The 17,921-nt window shown below is 40.3% G+C and overlaps 1 long non-coding RNA gene across 1 annotated transcript in view; it reads right to left on the bottom strand.

Annotated features, from left to right (window-relative positions):
- LOC136882270 (uncharacterized) overlaps positions 1–17,921 on the bottom strand; it is a 40,027-nt gene that overhangs the window by 7,593 nt on the left and 14,513 nt on the right. Inside the window, exon 4 of the long non-coding RNA XR_010861125.2 lies at positions 10,841–10,910. This is a non-coding gene — a long non-coding RNA (uncharacterized lncRNA). The remainder of the gene's footprint in view (positions 1–10,840; positions 10,911–17,921) is intronic.

Here is a 17,921-nt window from a genome sequence, read left to right as displayed (position 1 = left end):
TCCTATGATAATCTATTTAAAGGCTTTTTCGTAGTGTTTCATTAAACCACTTTGGTAACATGTAATCAAAATTCTTCACTTGTAAGCTTGATGTTGAGTGAACTACGATAAAGTCTTATGTTTTCTAGAATTGATGAGCTACTATTGAAATAGTGAAAGATTAATTGATCTACAGTCTTGATTTTTGTTCCTACTGTTTTTAGTATGCTCTACTGGATTAATAAACCAATTTTTATAAACTTGAAGATCTTGTGTATAGCATTAAACTTTTTTATACAGGGGGAACTTTTCTCATATTACATTGTTGGAAGTTGAATGGCTGGGCTTGGGTTTCAACTTGTAAACAGCCTTTGCCCTTTAACTGTTCTCAAGTTCACAGACGATACAGTCTTAACACGTTCACGGCCGATGAAGACATGTGTGCATCATGACTCCACTTTCACTCAGTGCCGACGACGACATGTGCGTCACACTCTGTGTGAAATATTAAAGCTCATATTTCTGCCAGTACTAATGTTAACAAGTGGATCTCTTCCTTGTGCATTGTTAAGTTGTTGTTAAACATATTCTCCATCTGGGCATCAGATTAATTGTTTAGTTATTATCCCTGTAGGCATTAAAATTTGGCATATTTTTCTGTGATGTGAGGTTTCAGGATCTTCTGAGTGGAAGAAACACCGCCTCGTAGGCTCCCAAACTCTCTACTCTTACAATAATACATTTGCTAGTAAATGTGTGGCTAAGGAGAATGGGCATAGACTGAGGAAGCCGTGCAGACTGTGTTACAAAGAGGTGTGACGCAGGACAGCCAGGCTTGTGTCATAAGTGACACTTCGTGGAGTTCCACAAAGGACAGAAGTAATTAGCTCCAAACAATGCCATATCTACTTGTGTTTGTTGCAGCGCACTATTATAGGCTACTACACTGGTTATGTACATGGCCCTGAGGTTCACTCAGCCTACACCAAAAATGAGTACCAGGTTAATTGCTGGGGGGAAAAGGCAGCCGGGCGTACCCCACCAAGTGCTGAGGTTACAGATAGTGGAAGCCTTTACCTTCCACCCCTCCAAGAGCCTTCATGGCCTGTACAGAGATGACCTTGTTTTGCTTTTTACACTGGTTATGTACGTTGTACAGTGATTGGTCATACAGCAATGGCCTAATAAGGATTTTACTACACATAATTTTTGTGAGAAATGTTCAAAAACGAATTTATCTCTTGTAAAAAAGTTACTGAATAACTACAGTCAAACAAAACATTGTTTCCTTTGTTACACTCAGTTACCTGGCATGATGCATATGCTGTGTCAATACCAATTAGTTGGTCCATTATTGGACAATATAAATTTTCCAATAATGGACCAACTAATTGGTATAATACATTTACTCTCTCAGGAGAAATATTTCAGGGTCCCTTTGGGAATCAACATCTATATCATACGCTGCGTCAAACGGCACCGGAGGTGAAAAACTCATCGGTATTGTCGCTGGTGCACTGTATGTGTCATTGCTACTATGCACAAAAACACTGAAATACTGTATTTCAAACGACGATCTACTAAAATGCATAAGGACACAGAAATGAACTCCATTAAGAAAAAAAAAAAAATTATGGTATGGCGGGAATGGTTACTGATGTTTGACAGGCCACGAAAGTGTTTATTGGGAAGAGGAGAATCTATGACCGAGCTAACAAGAATGGCAATCGAGAGTTTCAAGGAAACCAAGTTTGATCTGAATCCTAATTATGCTAAGTCTGTGGTAATAAATATCTTCAACGGGTAACTTGCAACGGGTGACCTTTGCATTGAATCTTTTTTTTCTTTATCAATTCCTATCATCTCCGAGGATTATTTAATACCTTGGTGTTACCTTTGCTTATTCAGTCTCCAGTCAAATCTGAGACCTTCAGATGGAGCTTGATACACTAAGGGCCTGTACTACGACTGTCATGTAAACAGCCAGATACGTAGGCTGCAATTTTGCAAACTAGAAGTTAAATATTTTCTTGCGTATTACCAACAGATTTTAACGACGGTATTGTAATACAGAAGACGTAGTAACATTTTTATTGGGTTGGTAATAAGGTTACTGAAAATATAGTGAAATTTAGCGCGGTGGTATACGCGTTCCCTGGTGTTTTCGTTTGTTTAGCTCTATTCCTTTTGAAATTGTATTAAGCTATAACGTGGAAGTTCAGGTCAAAAACAGAATTAGAACTGAAATATACACATCCGAAGAAATGTTAAAATTAATTAACTGTATAACGAAACTGAAACTGTTATAGAAAATAAAAAGACTGAAAATGTAACCTGGACGTGAAAGTAAAGTTTATATTCATAATTAATGTCACTGATGCAGCGTGGGATCATTAATTTTATTATTAATTCAATTTATTGTTTGCTCATTGAATAAGTAGTTAGATTCTTTCTTTTCAATACAATGTGAGAATAGTAACTGGCAAGCATTTACTTCACTTTAGCGTAAATACTTACGCATTTTAATGATTGGGAAATGTGTACTGTCACCTCTAGTACTTTACCGACTATCATTTAGTAGGTAAAAAAAAGGTTAAGACTATTGGGACTCGAACCCGCGAAAAACTGCATAGCAGCAAACGATGCTGCCCTAACGATCACGGCTAATCATGAAGCTTCCTGCTTGTTGCTTGTGTGCTACTGATACAGTCAGTAGCAACAACTTGCTAGCTTGAAAGATCTTTAAGAATTTTGTGATAGCTGGACAGGAAGCATGAAATACTTTATAAATATATACAAAGATTACATTGTAACAACTTAATTTCGCACAGCATCATATAGATGTATATTCATCTTGATGTGTAGCCATCTTGATTCTTTACAGTAGCGTCCCTGATAGGAGTGAAGTCCCAGATAAGAGCGTTAACAGCCTCTCCAACTTCAGCATAGCTATACTCGAGAATATTTTTCCAGAATGCATATAAACTAAAGTCGTAGTACGCGTTTTCAACCAAACTTCCAGATAAATGTCAAACTGCCAAATAAATTTATACCGCACTTTTATCTGGCTGTCGTAGTACAGGCCCTAATATGGTCACCAATCCTTCACTCCGACCAAAATATCCTCAATCTCTCAATGCTTCAATTTGCCCATCACTAGTCTACGATTTTCAGACAATTCCTACGGAAATTTTTTTCCCATACCTCCATGATGGTGCCTACAAGATGATCAAATGTACACTTAAAGAGCTCTTAAGTCCACATAGCAACACTCCTGACGCCATGATCATAATTTTATAGTTCCAGTTTCCTGGGCACTACTGGCAAGCCTCTTCCACTCTGTCTTATTGAGATGCTGGGCTGACTGGTTGAGGCGATGGCCTCCTGACCCTAACTTGGCAGATTTGATCCTGGCTCAGTCCGGTAGTATTTGAAGGTGCTCAAATATGTCAGCCTTGTGTCAGTAGATTTACCGGCATGTGGAAAGACTCCTGTTGGACTGAATTCCGGCACCTCACTATCTCCAAAAACCGTAAAATTAGTTAGTGGTGATGATGATGATGATGATGATGATGATGATGATGATGATGAGGCTTGTTGTTTAAAGGGGCATAACATCGAGGTCATCGGCCCCTAATGGTACGAAATGAGACGAAATGGAATGACAAATTAAAAGTCCAAAAGCCTCCACTGACCAGAATTCAAAACATGAGGGTGAAGAATGAATGGATGGATATGAATTTTTAAAAATCAGTTGATCCGACACGCAATGTTTCACATTCACAGAAATTGACATGAAACAATAGTATTACTGACCAAGTCTATAGCATATACTAAATCGATAACGCTTTTAGTCCAAAGGGGTCCAAAATCCAAGTCATCGGCCTCTCATAATGGTACTTATCGTTGGGAAAGTAGAACCATGGTATTTGTCATGTTGCGGTACTAATCAAAAGTAGCTTAGACTCGCGGCATTCCACACAGTATGGTACTACTCACAGGTAATGAAATTTGCATAGGGAATACAGACCTATGGTGTTTTGCACACTGCGGCGCTATTTACAGGTAACGCAAACCTATGACATTACTCTCAAAAGTGGACTAACCACAGGGACCCGCGCTATCCCGGGATGTTCCTCACATAGAGGGTATGAATCACAGGTACTGTAGAAGCTGCCAACGTACTCTATTGCTACTAATCACAAAACCTATTTGGTACCTAACAGAGTGGTACTACGTGCAAGTAAAAGCGACCCATGCTGTTCCCGCCGTGATGGTACTAAGCCCTCTAATTTGATCATCCCTTGGTCGCCCCTTTTAGTCGCCTCTTATGACAGGCAGGGGATACCGTGGGTGCATTCTTCGTCTGCGCCCCCCACCCACAGGGAGTTGTGTGTTTGGTCCGCAAGAGATATTTTATTTCCCTCAAGTGCGCCTAAAGCCAGTTAGGACCTACCCCCGATCCGCCACGTGGGAGTATCGTCTCTCCCCCTGCTACGCCAGCGTAGTAGGTTCATGGAGTAGTTAGTGGGATGTAAAGCAAATAACATTATTATTATCTTATTGAGGTACGTTCTGTTGTTAATAACGTCCTCCAGTGTCCTTCCCCGATCTGCAATGTCCATCTTTACGATGTCCAATCAGTGGGTTCTTGGTCTTCCCACCATCCGTTTGCCTGTCACATGCCTCTCCAAGTTACCATAAGCGGTCCTTGTTGGCTCCATCCTCATTACATGCCAAAACCACCTCAATCTGCAATCTGGACATGCTGACCTGATCTAACAATGATGTCTCAATCGCAACTTCCTTTCTCACCATGTCAATCCTTAACTTGTCTAGTTTTGTTTTTTGAATTCACCTCAGAGGCCTGCAACCTCGATGAATCCTTCTTAGCGAGGGTGCAGGTTTCAATACCATAGGTTAAGATCGGTAGGAAGTACTGATTGAACATCACCAGCTTTGATTTTGTTGGTACTTTGGGATTCCAGAGGAGTATTCATATTTGCTGGTAAAAGTGAGAGCTCTTCTGCACTCTATTTGCCACCTCCTTTGTGGCTAGTGTATCTCAAGATATTACACTGCCGAGGTATGCAAAGTTTTCCGCACTTTCCAGTAGAGGGTTTCCTAGCATGATGTTTGCTGGTAATTTAAGGGTCTTTATATTTTCAGAGCAAGATGAGAAGCGGCCCTCCAACAAAATAATGGGCTAAGATGTTTAAAAAGAGTAAATAACCCTCATGTCAACAACACAAGAAAGCTTGATCAGAAGAGTATTCAATATCTTCAGAATCATGGCCTCACCCAGATGACATCAGTCAGAAAAATCTAAGGGACTACCTCCTAGATACCTGAAAAATTAAGCTTAGAAATTCTAAATTTGATTTGAGTTGTAATCTTCCGCTAACGGGCAAAACCATACAGAGAATGATCTAGAAAACCAATGGGCAACTCAGACTTATCGTAGAAGGAAAAAGGTCGTCATAGGCACTAAGACTGAGGGAGATAACAGAATCAGAGCTGGTGACAGTACTGCATGGTTGTACGTGGGCAAGCTACATTACACTACAACAACAACAACTTACCTGAAAGAAAATGGAATATCTGGAGAAATTAAGTGTGAGGAAATGAACAATAGGGGAAACAACAAAGCTTTCAAAATTGGGGTGGATTTCGAAAATGTAGAGAAAATCAACTCACTGGGACTGTGGCCAAAACGTGTTGTGATAAGGCGTTTTCGTTTCTTCAGGCAGACAGGGTGGAGTACCCATCTAAAGCGAAAGAAATCCCTCTGAAGCGAAAGAAATGACTATGGGCCGGTTCTACCATCTGCTGGTAAAGTGGCTGGCGGCTGCCCGGGAGGTAAACTACCTGGGGGTGTAAAGCAGCTGGTACTTTGCCTTGTGTGCAACCACCTCCGCGCAAGCGCTGGGTAGCTATCCGGAGCTAGACACCGATATACAGAGTTGGCTAGACTGATTTCAGCGACTTCTTGCTTTCAAGTGTGGTGCTATCTATCGTCAGAAGTATGAAGCTCATTTCAATTGTCTTATTTTCCTGTGCTTGCATCTGTTGATTATCACCCAAAAGCCTAATAAGGGGAGTCTTAAGAGTTATGGACAATGATTTATGTCAAGCCTTCGTGATTTTAATCTATGAGCTTCAAAATCAATACCTAATTGGGATTAAAGTCTCGAGATTACATTTTGTTACGCCAGTTATAACCTGTCATGTAAGGCAGTGTTTTTGGAAACTATTCTCGTAGTAGATTGGTCAAGTTGCTCGCTCCGTAATAGAAGGCATGCAGGTTTTCATCGTCTTTCTAATTTACATACATACATACATTACATACATTATCGTTATAGACTGTTATGCCTTTCAGCGTTCAGTCTGCAAGCCTCTGTGAATTTACTGAACGTTGCCACAACCCTCGATTTGCAACTAGTGTTGTGGCCTCATTTAGTTCTATACCTCTTATCTTTAAATCGTTAGAAACCGAGTCTAATTATCGTCGTCTTGGTCTACCTCTACTTCTCTTACCCTCCATAACAGAGTCCATTATTCTCCTAGGTAACCTATCCTCCTCCATTCGCCTCACATGACCCCACCACCGAAGCCGGTTTATGCGTACAGCTTCATCCATCGAGTTCATTCCTAAATTACCCTTTATCTCCTCATTCCGAGTACTCTCCTACTATTGTTCCTACCTGTTTGTACCAGCAATCATTCTTGCTACTTTCATGTCTGACTTCTAACTTATGAATAAGATATCCTGAGTCCACCCAGCTTTCGCTCCCGTAAAGCAAAGTTGGTCTGAAAACAGACCGATGTAAAGATAGTTTCGTCTGGGAGCTGACTTCCTTCTTACAGAATACTGTTGATCGCAACTGCGAGCTCACTGCATTAGCTTTACGACACCTTGATTCAATTTCACTTACTATATTACCATCCTGAGAGAACACACAACCTAAATACTTGAAATTATCGACCTGTTCTAGCTTTGTATCACCAATCTGACATTTAATTCTGTTGAATTTCTTACCTACTGACATCAATTTAGTCTTCAAGAGGTTAATTTTCATACCATACTCATTGCACCTATTTTCAAGTTCCAAGATATTACACTGCAGGCTTTCGGCACAATCTGCCATTAAGACCAAGTCGTCAGCATAGGCCAGACTGCTTATTACATTTCCACCTAACTGAATCCCTCCCTGCCATTTTATACCTTTCAGCAGATGATCCATGTAAACTACGAACAGCAAAGGTGAAAGATTACAGCCTTGTCTAACCCCTGTAAGTACCCTGAACCAAGAACTCATTCTACCATCAATTGTCGCTGAAACCCAATTGTCAACATAAATACCTTTGATTGATTTTAATAATCTACTTTTAATTCCATAGTCCCCCAGTATGGTGAACATCTTTTCCCTCAGTACCCTGTCATATGCTTTCTCTAGATCTACGAAACATAAACACAACTACCTATTCCTCTCGTAGCATTTTTCAATTACGTGGCACATACTGAAAATCTGATCCTGACAGCCTCTCTGTGGTCTGAAACCACATTGGGTTTCATCCAACTTCCTCTCAATGACTGATCGCACCCTCCCTTCCAAGATGCCAGTGAATACTTTGCCTGGTATACTAATCAATGAGATACCTCGATAGCTGTTGCAATCCTTCCTGTTCCCCCGCTTATAGATAGGTGCAATTACTGCTTTTGACCAATCTGAAGGTCCCTTACCAACACTCCATCCTAATTTTACTACTCTATGAAGCCATTTCATCCCTGTCTTCCCACTATACTTCACCATTTCAGGTCTAATTTCGTCTATTCCTGCTGCTTTATGACAATGGAGTTTATTTACCATCCTTTCCACTTCCTCAAGCATAATTTCCTCCTCCCCATGAGTTTGGCTGTTTGCAACACCACCAGGATGATTTCCTTTTACATTGAGAAGATGTTCAAAATATTCCCTCCACCTCTCCAATGATTCCCTGGGATCTATTATGAGTTCACCCGAATTACTCAAAACACTGTTCATTTCCTTTTTCCCTCCCTTCCTAAGATTCTTTATTACTGTCCAGAAAGGTTTCCCTGCTGCTTGACCTATCCTTTCCATGTTATTACCAAAATCTTCTTACGACTTCTTTTTGGATTCAACAACTATTTGTTTCGCTCTGTTTCTTTCATCTACGTATAAATCCCTGTCTGCCTCGGCCCTTGTTTGGAGCCATTTCTGATCAGTCTTCTTTTTACATTTACAAGCTGCTCTCACTTCATCATTCCACCAAGATGTTCACCTTTTCCCATCTTTACACACAATTGTTCCTAGGCATTCCCTTGCTGTTTCTACTACAGCATCCCTGTATGCCACCCATTCACTTTCTAAATCCTGAACCTGCTTACTGTCTACTGTTCTTCTCACTAATCATATCCATGTACTTCTGTCTAATTTCCTCGTCCTGGAGATTTTCTACCCTTATTCGTTTGCAGACAGATTTTACTTTCTCTACCCTAGGCTTAGAGATACTTAGTTCACTACAGAACAAATAGTGGTCTGTATCATCAAAAAATCCGCGGAAAACTCGTACATTCCTAACAGATTTTCTGAATTCGAAGTCTGTTAAGATATAGTCTATTATGGATCTGGTACCCCTAGCCTCCCATGTGTAGCGGTGAATAGCCTTATGCTTGAAGAATGTATTCGTAACAGCTAAACCCATACTAGCACAGAAGTCCAGCAAACGTTTCCCATTCCCATTAGCTTCCCTATCTTCCCCACATACCAATCACCCTTTCATATCCTTCAGTTCTATTCCCAACTCTCGCATTGAAATCGCCCATTAGCACTTTTCTATCCTTGCTGTTGACCCTGACCACGATGTCACTCAATGCTTCATAAAACTTGTCAACTTCATCCTTATCTACACCCTCACATGGTGAATACACGGACACAATTCTAGTCCTAATTCCTCCAACTGACAAATCTACCCACATCATTCGCTCATTTACGTGCCTAACAGAAACTATGTTGTGTGCAATGGTATTCCTGATAAAGAGCCCTACCCCAGACTCTGCTACCTCAAAGAGATCAAAACACCTTCACATGTATTAGGATATTTCTTATATGGCGAGATCCTGCAGAACAGTAGACATTACTGAATCTGTTCACTGACTGCAACAGGGTTATTGATGTTGGGCATACTGTTTATGAGGAACTCCATGGTCTATCTGATGAAAGAAGTACACAGTGTGTAGACATCATTGCATACAAAAACACTGATGGATTTGCATTCATTATCAATACAATAATCATATTAGAATCTCACGTCAACCACCCTATGGAACTGGACAAAGAGGAAAAGAGAGTGCACCATCTGACTGACCCTTATTACCTTGAAAAATATAAAAGCAAGAGGAATGACTTTATCGGATTCATGGTCAGCACAAGGGGAACCGTAACATCTTCCTTTCAAATCACCTATTGCAAAGGTTGCATATCCCAAACAGTATTATGAAGGAAGTAGTCCTTGCAACTCCTAAAGGATATATTGCAATACTCAGACACACCTACACCAATGTCTTCTTCCACTGCAAGCCACAAGAGGCGATACCATGCTTAACGACCAGCAACCTTCATTACCGGATATATAAATGCAAAACTTTCTGCAGCTTAAGCTATGTATGTTAAAAGGACTGATTTGTGGATGTACTTTTAAACTGTGATGTTATATTTATATTATATATGCAAATATTGCACTTTGTGCAATGTGGCAGCTCCTGCTTTTAGTATATTCCCGGAAATCTCATTAATTCCAGCTGCTGTTCTAGTTTTTAACTTGTACACCTTTTTGTGAATATCTTTGCTATCATAGATAAATCATTAGTATTAGTCACTTCCTCTACCTAGATATTATTCTTTTTTTTTCTTCTTTTTTTTTTTTTTGCTAGTTGCTTTACGTCGCACCAACACAGATAGGTCTTATGGCGACGATGGGACAGGGAAGGGCTAGGAGTGGGAAGGAAGCGGACGTGGCCTTAATTAAGGTACAGCCCCAGCATTTGCCGGTGTGAAAATGGGAAACCACGGAAAACCATTTTCAGGGCTGCCGACAGTAGGGTTCAAACCTACTATCTCTCAAATACTGGATACTGGCCGCACTTAAGCGACTACAGCTATCGAGCTCGGTGGATATTATCCTTCAATCCACCTATCTTTACATACTGCTGACTAAATATTTCTGCTTTCTGTCCTTCGCAGATTAACTTAGTTATCATTTGTTACTTTGATGCTTTCCATCATTCGCATTACCTTCCCAGTTAACATTTGAGATCATTCGTGATAAACAAGTACCTTTCTGTGTCGTTCCCGACATAGCTGATTATTTTATCAAATAATTCTGAGTGAGCATCACACCTTCCAGGTCTGTACACCCCAAAAGTATCAAGTTGCCTATTCATTTTAGAGATGAGCCTTACACCTAGAATTTTGTGTTTCTCATTCTTAACTTTTTTGTAACTTACAAATTCATCTTTCACCAGCATGCATACTCCCCCTCCTATTGAATCTCTCCTGTATGATAAACTCTCCTGTTCTTGCAGAAAATTTTTTGCATCCAAAATATCCTGGAAGGTTAAATGATGATGACTATATTAATGAGACAGTTTTTTACAGGTCACCTGTGTTCAAGCTATATTTGTGACACAGTCAATATATAGCTCTCCATAATTCCTGATCAGGTGCAAACATCAATAACAACCAAGGACTGTTTGTATACAAACAACAGTTTTCTCAACACTGTTTCAAGAATCACAGGCCATTAACAATTTAATGAAGTGCAATGAAGAAGTACTCACCATAATTTTAAAACACCAATCTGGAGGTTCCAAGTCCATTCTGTTGGCAAATGAGAGAAGACTGGCTGACCTATAACCCAAGAAATATCAGTTAAGCCTCAGTGCTCTTCGAGAGAAAAAAAAAAGAAACATATAAGGGTGTTTCACACTATATTGCAGATTTAAGTAGTCACAACCGTTTAATGTGACATTGCTTTTTTTTTTGCTTTACGTCGCACCAACACAGATATGTCTTGCGGCGACGATGGGATAGAAAAGGCCTAGGAATTGGAAGGAAGCGGCCGTGGCCTTAATTAAGGTACAGCCCCGGCATTTGCCTGATGTGAAAATGGGAAACCACGGAAAACCATCTTCAGGACTGCCAACAGTGGGGCTCGAACTCACTATCTCCCAATTACTGGATACTGGCCGCACTTAAGCGACTGCAGCTATCGAGAATTAGATGGATGGCCCCTCCGGCGCTTGCTCCATTAACCAGCGTTCCGTCTTAGGTCTGACACCAGACTCTTCAGAGTGGGATGTGTCAGACCCCACCCACTGACGCTGGGGTGTATGCAGGTGAACCTATCAGAAGCCCACCCATGAAGCACAGTCTGATAACTGCATACGGGAGATAATGGAGCAAGCGCCGGAGGGGCCATCCATCTAATTTTTGATATGCTCTATTGGTGGAAAGGAATCTAATTCCCTCCATGGGAGCTTGGAATTTCCATTTGGAATTGCTAGGCGGGCATTGGTTCCATTGTGGAGTTTTATCTCCCGTATGCAGTTATCAGACTGTGCTTCATGGGTGGGCTTCTGATAGGTTCACCTGCATACACCCCAGCGTCAGTGGGTGGGGTCTGACACATCCCACTCTGAAGAGTCTGGTGTCAGACCTAAGACGGAACGCTGGTTAATGGAGCAAGCGCCGGAGGGGCCATCCATCTAATTTTTGATATGCTCTATTGGTGGAAAGGAATCTAATTCCCTCCATGGGAGCTTGGAATTTCCATTTGGAATTGCTAGGCGGGCATTGGTTCCATTGTGGAGTTTTATCTCCCGTATGCAGTTATCAGACTGTGCTTCATGGGTGGGCTTCTGATAGGTTCACCTGCATACACCCCAGCGTCAGTGGGTGGGGTCTGACACATCCCACTCTGAAGAGTCTGGTGTCAGACCTAAGACGGAACGCTGGTTAATGGAGCAAGCGCCGGAGGGGCCATCCATCTAATTTTTGATATGCTCTATTGGTGGAAAGGAATCTAATTCCCTCCATGGGAGCTTGGAATTTCCATTTGCAGCTATCGAGCTCGGTGTGACATTGCTTTTATCAAACAGAGGAAGGGAGGTCCACCTATTCAATACCATTTGATTAAATACCAAATATCTTCAATAGATATAAGGGACTAGTTTCGACCCTGTAATTACCAGTTAGAAAAACATAACATTTACTGACAAATAGTGTTCATTGGCACTTATGTGTCATGGTTAAAATATAGTTATTTATACTTATGTCCTTGGTTGTATGAGTAGCTTGTCTTCTTTGGAAATATAATCTTAGGATAAAACTATATGAATACACATTCACAATTAAAAGAGATAAATAAGTTAACGTAAAATATTAAAATCTTTCCAGTAACGAATTACTTGTGTTGATATGGTAATATTTTCATCATGGTGTTGATGTAGGCCTATACTGTATAACCTCTAATTGGTGGGTATGTGTCTATTTGCTTTTAACGATGTATTCGACCATCATTATCATCATCATCATCATCATCATCATAATCATCATTCAGCTGTAGCCTGGGTAGGGGCAAATATGATTCCTCTCCACTTTATTCGGTCTTTCCACCTCTCCTCCTCCAACACCGTGTCCCAGTCCAGGTTTCTTTCTCTAATACTGCGTTGGATTGTGTCCTTCCATCTCAATCGTGGTCATCCGTGGCCTCTCCTTCCTTGCATTTGCATTTCCATCACCTTTCTTGGCATACTTTCATCACTCATTCGTTTTATGAGCCCAAACCATCTCAACTGCTCTTCTCTATTCTATCATTCATTTTTTCCACTCCAATTTCTTCCCAGATTTTCTCATTCCTTATTTTGTCTCTTCTACTCTTCCGTATCATACTCCTCAAGAACTTAATTTAGGTTCCTGTATTCGACTCTCATCCTTCTTTGTCACTGTCCAAGTTTCTGCTCCGTAGGTTGTTATGGGTATGTAATACATCTTGTACATAGTTTCCTTTGCTTCCATTGGCACATCTTTGTCCAACAACATTTTTCTTACAGTATGATAGAAACAGCTTCTAGCTTGAATCCTCTTACTAATTTCAGCATCCAGTCGAGCGTTCTCCATTAAATCACTCCCCAGGTATTTGAACATCTCCACTACTTCCAGGGGCTTGTCTGCAAGTCTAATCTGACCTTTCCCTTCTTCCTAATCTCTAGTCATAAAGAGTTTTACTCTTTTCTACATTTATTTTCAATCCACATTCTTCGATCTTCTCATTCACCACATCCAACTGTTCTTGATCATTCATGTCCTCTTCTCCCCAAATCACAATATCATCTGCAAATAACAACATGTTCATATGTCTTCCTCCAAATGCTGCTTCTACTGTTCTCTTGATGTCAGCCATTACCATTGTAAACACATTGGCGATAGAACATTTTCCTGTCTCAGCCCACTAGTGATTTTGAACCAACTTGTCCTGCCAACTCGTGTTTGCACACAACTACAACATTCCTTGTACATTGCCATGCTCATTTTTATCAATCCCTGTCCAATTCCTTTTTGCACCAGACTGTCCCAAACTTCAGTCCTAGGGACACTGTCATATGCCTTTTCAATGTCAAGGAATGTCATCATGTATTCGATATAATGGCGAAATCTAATGGTCCCATCTAATTCCTATATAAGCACTGTACTTAAAAAATCCCTTAGCACAACATAGCTTATTATGACATATTGTATAAAACGGCATATTTTTATCACATTTTCGGAGAAATGTATGCACTATAACGTCTAGTGTTTAGTTTTGTTTGTTATGGGTTTGGGGACTGCTGACAACAACGTAAAGCTTATTTTCACACTCTTGTTTTCAGTAGTTGGTAGATAACAAACCAGTCTTTCTGTTAAATAATCAAGGCAAGCATTGCTTTGAAAATGTCACAAACGAAAGGGAAAGTATTTAATATTGAAGAAAAGTCACAAAAAATATGATCAAAGTTAAGTTCCCACAAGGAAACCGTAATTTAACTTCATCGATTGCAAATGTTAAAAACACTAGGCTCTTTAGGACTTTTCAATCGTGAAATTACCAGAGTTTTGCCCCAGTGTAGCAGTGGGCTCATCAGTTGGATTTCTACGAGGCATGTTTTTAAAGTAAGTACCCTTTTGATATAGAAAAAAAAAGTAACGCAATTTGTCAAATAATTATTTTTTGTATATATAAGCCTGTACCTTAAACTAATTCTCAACATAAGTTCCAAGCATATTACAGCACTTGTCATATCATGAAACCAGCTTCTGAACTGCATCCTCCATAGAAATCTGACGCTTGATGTGCCAGCCACTGCAACACGGTCGTTTATAGATCGTCATCATCGCCATGGCGCTGATCTCCTACGTGCCTTTTCAAGTGCAGGAACAAGTGGTAGTCATCAAGTCTTCAGTAATGACAGACGGTCGCCCACTACGCTTCTCGTCGTGGACATTAGTATGACCTTCTTTAAATGCTCTAACCAATTTTCTTAACATTTCATTGCTCATAGTGTGTTCTCCATACAGTTCAATAATCTGCTGATGAATTTCTTTCAACAGCTTTTTCATTTAGAAAACGAATCACAGAACGTACTTCACACTCGGCGGGACCGTTAATTGTCAGAGGCATTTTCAATACGCACAAACAAATGTAAATACGAGCAAACGCTTCCATAATGGCATTTGTGACTGGCGTACAGATGTACGTAATAAGTGCGCATGATCTGAACGGCGACCGAAGTTCTGCAGCGGCCATATTTGAAAACGGTACTTACTTAAAAAACATGCTTCGTACATCTTTCCAAGACGCTGGTGGCTACTGCGCCGTTGAGACACCACTGCAAGCCTCTTATGTAGGACAATGCAGTTTTATTTAGCGTATGGCCCAAACAATCAAGCTGGGTTCTGATATAAATTATATACATATTTACATAACAAGAAAACAATGAACAAGAAAAGGCTCCCTACAACTGAATGTCAAGATCACTGATCCATTGTATTGCTTCTGGAGTTGCCATCACGAAATCCACTTTGCTGCCTGTGTATGCCAGCGTTTCACATTCTCTGACAATATGATGTATGGTTTGTCGTGCAGCTCCACAGTCACACGCGGGTGTCTGCAGTGACGGTGCACTAGGGGAAGCATGTACCTCCACTTGTATAAATGCCTGCCTTTGTCCTTTATATCAAAAATTAAGTTCCCAGAAGAAAACGATAATTTAATTTCATCGATTGCAAATGTTAAACACAGTACATTTGTAAGCTCACAAAGGTGCACTAGCCAACAGCATCTTGGAAAGGTGTAGCAATCCAACTGATGAGCCCAGTGCTACACTGGGGTGAAATGCTGGTAATTTCACGACTGAAAAGGCCTGAGGACCTTATATAATTTGGTGATTACAAAACTGGAAAACAAACGTCAGCATTACAAAGGAATTGTGTGTATCACACTCAATGATTGCTACAATTTGAAAGGACAGAGAGAACATCTCATTTATTTATAAGCCAAGACTGTGTCCGACATTTCTGATCAATTTACATTGTTGCTGCCTCTTTCCTCACTTACTTATTCCTCGGCGCTTCAGCCCATGCATGGCCTTGACCTCTCTGACAATTGTAGCCCAATCTTTACGATCTTCAGCACACTTTCTCCATCTTCTTATTCCCATCTTTCAATCCTCCTCCACATCATGCAGCTATTTTTTTCGAGGTCTTCCTTTTTAGATAGAATATTTGGATGTCCATAGAGCTCTTCCAGTTCTCTGTCTTCCTTATTCTCCACTGTTCACCTTCATTCACCAGACCAAAAATCTTTCTCAGTATTTTTCTCTCCCATCTGTTCAGCAGTTCTTCATCTGCTCTGGTCATTGTGCATGTTTCAGAACCACGAGTTACCACTGATCGTATTACCGTTCGATAAACTGTCAGCTTCAGTCTTTTGCTACTGCTGCATGATCTGAACACTTTCATTAAAGGTAAGTAAGCAATATTACCTGCAGCAATCCTTGGCTTTTATTTCTTCTTTCATGTCATTATCTTTCGTCACCAGCACTTTTCACACCTCTCATAGTTTATTTTATGTTTATCTTCCGTAACTATGCTCCTCCTAGATGAAAACAAATACTGAGTTTTGGTGTTATTCACTCTCAGACCCATATCTCCTGCCTCTTTTTTCTAATCTGTCCAGTCCTTCCTCTAGGTCTTTTAATCCTCAAGAATGTCTTCCCTCACTTATTATTTTATATTTTGCTGACATCATATTGCTGTACTTAGTGTGGAAACATTATAATAAAAATTTTGTTTCAGTCCCACTCCACAAATACTGTATTGCAAATGAATACACTATTCCTTTCACTTATGTTTTTGAAGTATTAACTTTATTCTGTTCATTAACCATGTAAGTGCCCAGCATAAAACTTAGATAGGCCTATATGACATTTTTTGCCACAAAAAGAAGTTTGTGCGACTATCACACAACAAATTCGAAGCTGTAGTCGACACTGACAATGGTGCTGGGTGCAACATTGTAACCTCAAAGGATATCCCCCTATTAACACCCTTATGGATGGATGGACTTACTTCCATAACTCCGAAATATCCTTCATTTATTGTAACAAAAGAAGATTGTTCCTTCAGTGGTACGGCAGTGACAGGCACATCAACAATTAATCAATTTTATTTGCATCAATACTGTGATATTTTCTTGTAATGCATATTTTACTATGATCCATGACGGGACTACTAACAGACAATGGCTCTTTTACGTCATCATTTCTTCGACACACATGCAGTTTTTTAAATCATTTTAAGTGTCATTAATCTTGTGACCTACTAGTTTTTATTCAAATCCACTTTACCATTCATCAAATGTCTATGTGTGGACGTTTAGGGTGAACACTAGTGTATTTTAAGTGTTTGTATTTATATCTTTAACTCAGGAGGTTCAACACACACACCCTCCGGCCCCTTGTTTATGTAGTCACTATGTCCTAACCGGGCGAGTTGGCCGTGCGGTTAGTGTTGCGCAGCTGTGAGCTTGCATCCGGGAGATAGTGGGTTCGAACCCCACTGTCGGCAGCCCTGAAGATGGTTTAGTGTGGTTTCCCATTTTCACACCAGGCAAATGCTGGGGCTGTACCTTAATTAAGGTCACGGCCGCTTCCTTCCCACTCCTAGGCCCTCCCTATCCCATTGTCGTTATAAGACCTATCTGTGTCGGTGCGACGTAAAGCAAATAGTAAACTATGTCCTATTCTAAATAGCCGAGAATGACCGCTATGTATGGTCAAAACTAGTACTGTCTGAGAGTAAACTGTATTGGTTAGGTGGATAATTAACTTAAGTTTTTTGTAAAAAGTAAGTCATATCCATGAATATGGGCCCAACCAGGAAATTTATTGCTTACACATCACCAATAGTCTTCTCAGTTTTAATTACTGCGTTAATGGGGAGAAAGTTCCTTTTGGGGATCATTGTAAGTATCTAGGTGTTAATATAAGGAAAGATCTTTATTGGGGTAATCACATAAATGGGATTGTAAATAAAGGGTACAGATCTCTGCACATGGTTATGAGGGTGTTTAGGGGTTGTAGTAAGGATGTAAAGGAGAGTGCATATAAGTCTCTGGTAAGACCCCAACTAGAGTATGGTTCCAGTGTATGGGACCCTCACCAGGATTACCTGATTCAAGAACTGGAAAAAATCCAAAGAAAAGCAGCTCAATTTGTTCTGGGTGATTTCCGACAAAAGAGTAGCGTTACAAAAATGTTGCAATGTTTGGGTTGGGAAGAATTGAGAGAAAGAAGAAGAGCTGCTTGACTAAGTGGTATGTTC

This window comes from Anabrus simplex, chromosome 10, assembly GCF_040414725.1.
Source record: "Anabrus simplex isolate iqAnaSimp1 chromosome 10, ASM4041472v1, whole genome shotgun sequence".
Classification (NCBI taxonomy): domain Eukaryota; kingdom Metazoa; phylum Arthropoda; class Insecta; order Orthoptera; family Tettigoniidae; genus Anabrus; species Anabrus simplex.
This window is presented reverse-complemented; position numbering and strand designations above follow the sequence as displayed.